Source organism: Lynx canadensis, chromosome C2 (assembly GCF_007474595.2).
Source record: "Lynx canadensis isolate LIC74 chromosome C2, mLynCan4.pri.v2, whole genome shotgun sequence".
NCBI lineage: Eukaryota > Metazoa > Chordata > Mammalia > Carnivora > Felidae > Lynx > Lynx canadensis.
In genome coordinates this window covers 40,353,344-40,357,201 of record NC_044311.2, presented here as the reverse complement: position 1 = coordinate 40,357,201, position 3,858 = coordinate 40,353,344, and the positions used below count along the sequence as shown (strand labels likewise).

At 37.0% G+C, this 3,858-nt stretch overlaps 1 non-coding gene across 1 annotated transcript; it reads left to right on the top strand.

Moving 5' to 3' along the window:
• Positions 1 to 2,703: 2,703 nt before the first annotated feature.
• LOC115524318 lies at positions 2,704 to 2,809 on the top strand. Its single transcript, XR_003972031.1, has one exon. It is a non-coding gene; the product is annotated as a U6 spliceosomal RNA (small nuclear RNA).
• The last annotated feature ends 1,049 nt before the right edge of the window (positions 2,810 to 3,858 follow it).

Genomic DNA, 3,858 nt, shown 5'->3' with positions numbered 1-3,858 from the left:
GTTTTCAAAACATTCACCAAAATGTCACATTTAATAAGAATTTCTATGAATTAATGTTCTCCTATTCATTTTAAAAAGCAGTATAAAACAGTATGAATATATTTGCATACCAATATTCTTAGCAGTATTATTCACAAGGGCCAAATGATGGAAACAATCTAAGTGTCCATCGACAGATGAATGGCTAAACAAAATGTGATATGTACATAAAATGGGATATTGTTGAGTCTTAGAAATGAGTGAGATCCTGATACATGCTGCTGTTGGAAAACATGCTGAGTGAGAGTAAGTCAGACATAGAAAACAACATTGTTGCATGATTCCACCTTTGTGGGGTACCTCGAGTAATCATATTCCTGGTGACAGAAAGTAGAATGGTGGTTGCCAGGGGCTTGCAGGAAAGGAGAATAGCAAATTAAAAAAAAATTGTAATATTTATTCCTTTTTTGAGAGAGGGACCCAGACCATGAGCAGGGTAAGGGCAGAAAGAGAGGGAGACACAGGATCTGAAGCAGGCTCCAGGCTCCGAGCTGTTAGCACACAGACTGAAGCAGGGTCCGAACTCATGAACTGTGAGATCATGACCTGAGCTGCAGTCAGACACTTAACCGACTGAGCCACCGAGGCGCCCCAAATGAGGAATTATTTTTAGTGGATAATGAGTTTCAGTTTGGGATAAAGTTCTGAAGATAAATGGTGAAGATGATGCCACAACAATGAGAATGCATTTAACACAACTGAATTATACACAAAAATGGTTAAAATCTTAAATTTTATGTCATGTATATTTTAGCACAGTACAGAAAATGGTATGAGTCACATATATTGAAGCAGAACTGAAACTATACTGTGTGTATTTACAAACTAGGTTCGAATTTTTCCATGGTGATTTCTTAGAAGCAACCTCAGGGGTATTCATTTAAAAATAACTACTATAATAAGCATTCACAACCTAAATAACATCTGAGACACATAATTGGAGATGTAATTATGACCTGTCAGTTTACTAATGTTTGCAATTATAAAAATAACGCTTCAAATAAAAGACAATAACCACTAAACCTATTTCTAAGTAACATGAACACTTTTGACTGTTTCTAAAATCAAAGATCGGCCTCTAAGGAGAATGCAAATAAATATAGAAACTATATGGACCCTACTCCACTGATATAATGAGCCTGGTTTTGATCTATACAAAATTATATTTTGAAGTAAAGAGACTCTCTAGCCCAGTCATCAAATGGAACAAAAATTTAAACCATACTATGTCACTGTAAATTAATTTACAGCTTTAATATCAAAGAAACATAGAGTTAAGGACCATTAACCATCTTATTTCCTCATCTTTCCATTCCCTGTTATTTTCCCGGATACTGAAGATAATTGCTTTTGCAAAGCATTGTCCTCAGTCCATTTTTCATTGTTAAAAATTATAGTTAACACATTATATTTTAAAATCTCCATTTAAATGTTTTGTGTTTGACTCTACTGTTTGATCTTTTGTCTTTAAATTCACATCACTTTGTTTTAGTTCAGAGGTTCTCAACCTTTTTTTTGGTTTCTGGTATTCTTAGAGTTTCAGTAATTATTTCATATTATCCTAAGACCTAAAGAACCTCTAAGAATTTCATAAAGTAGTTACATCCAAACTAGTACATGTCCAAAATCTTAGTAGCTGTATAAATCAAGGACACACATTAATTAAAGGAAAACATTTATTTTATTCCAAAATAACCACAATTTCATGCTTGTGGAATAATGTGCGCATGTTGGACAATGCACATATTCTTAAACCTTAGAAACAGATTAGGAAAAACTACTAATATCCTATTTTATGCTGCTGGTTGTATTTACTTTATGTTTAAAGCTGCAAGGAAACTGCAAAGATATGACTTCATCAAAACTTATGTAGCAGGATCTTATGATAAAATTATAGTAGTTCTGATGTATGATAGTTGTCAGGATCAGTGATATTCTCAAAAACTTAAAATATCCAAGGCATTTCTGAGAGTTCATTATAGTATCTTGGGGCTTTTTAAAGAAAAAGAATTTAATGTTTATTTATCTTAGAGAGAGAGAGAGAGTGCGAGCGAGCGCTGGGGGAGGGGCAGAGAGACAAGGAGACAAACAATCTGAAGCTGACTCTAGGCTCCAAGTTGTCAGCCTAAAGCCGGACATGGGGCTTGAACTCACAAATAACGAGATCATGACCTGAGCTGAAGTCTGACACTTAACCGACTGAGCCACCCAGGTGCCCCTCTTGGGGCTTCTTATGACACAATTTGAGAACTATGATTTTAGCCATTGTTTTTTAAATTTTTATTTGGCAGGCTTTTTGAAGTATTAAGGAAATAACCTCAGTTTCCAAGGCCACCAGGTGGTTAATAATTTCCAGGAGTATCTGCTCTTCTTTATTTAAAAAAGCAAAGCTAGGGGCGCCTGGGTGGCTTGGTCGGTTGGGCATCTGACTTTGGCTCAGGTCATGATCTCGCAGTCTGTGAGTTCGAGCCCCACGTCGGGCTCTGTGCTGACAGCTCAGAGCCTGGAGCCTGTTTCAGATTCTGTGTCTCCCTGTCTCTCTGCTCCTCCCCTGTTCATGCTCTGTCTCCCTCTGTCTCAAAAATAAATAAACGTTAAAAAAAATTTAAAAAAAATAAAAATAAAAAAGCAAAGCAAAAAACTTTTTTAAAAGCATGTCCACCTGCACTCACTTCAGCAGCACATATAGTAACACTAGAACGATACAGAGAAGATTAGCTTGACCCTGTGCAAGGATGGAGTGCAAACTTGTGAAGCATCCCATGTTTTCTTAACCAATGTTGGGAAGCTTTGTGATTAAAAAAGAAAAAAAATAATGAAGATAAAGCATTTCTACCTTGCAATACAATGTTAACTGCTTTGCATCACAACAAAGTCAAAGGAGGTGGGGTTGATATTGCTTTTCTCACTGTCATATTGACATGATCATTATGTGTGAGCAAGCTTATTACCTATCTGTTCACAATCATCTGAATTAGAATAATAGTTGTTGCACAGTATTGGTTTTCATGAATACAAATATTCAGATGGGCACTGCTTTCATAATTATTCATAAAGATTCAAATAATACAAATCTCTCCTAACTCACTGAAATTTTAGCAGCAAGTTCTCATACTACCTTACTTATTATCTTTTGGACTTTCTGGAGCCTCCATTATATCATATGAGCAAGAAAATGAAAGAAGACAAAACTAATGTGTGAAACAACTTCCCTAAAAATGGCATCTTCTTGTTTCCTCTTGAATGTAGCATTGTATACTTTAAAAAATCATAATGATTAGTTTTTGTTTTCAGCTCTGACATGAAAGAGTTTGAAAGTTGCGATTGCTGTTCTTACAACAACAAAAACCTGAACCTTCACTTTTCTTGAAGCTATTGTGGCACTTGGATTGTGCAGCCAACTGCAATCCCCAAGTCCAAAGAGATAGACACATCCAGAGGAGCCACAGCAAGATCTGGAGACGCGGAACGGAGCCATGGGTGAGAACACGTAATTAGTCATTTTGAATTTCTGGAGGTGCGTGTAGACTAGTGAAAGGAGAACTTTACATTTGTTAATTTAATTTTATTTTAGAGAGGGAGAGAGGGCAGGGAAGAGGAGCAGAGGAAGAGAGAGACAGAATCTTAAGCAGGCTCCAAGCCTGATGCAGGGCTTGATCCCATGGCCCTGGGACCATGGCCCGAACCGAAAATCGAGTTGGACTCTCAACCGACTAAACCACCCAGGCGCTCTGAAAGGGACACTTTTTTTTCGGAGGGACAAAGTCTTAGAAAGGGAACCACATTTCCTGAGTTTTACCTCCAGGAACCCCATGAGGT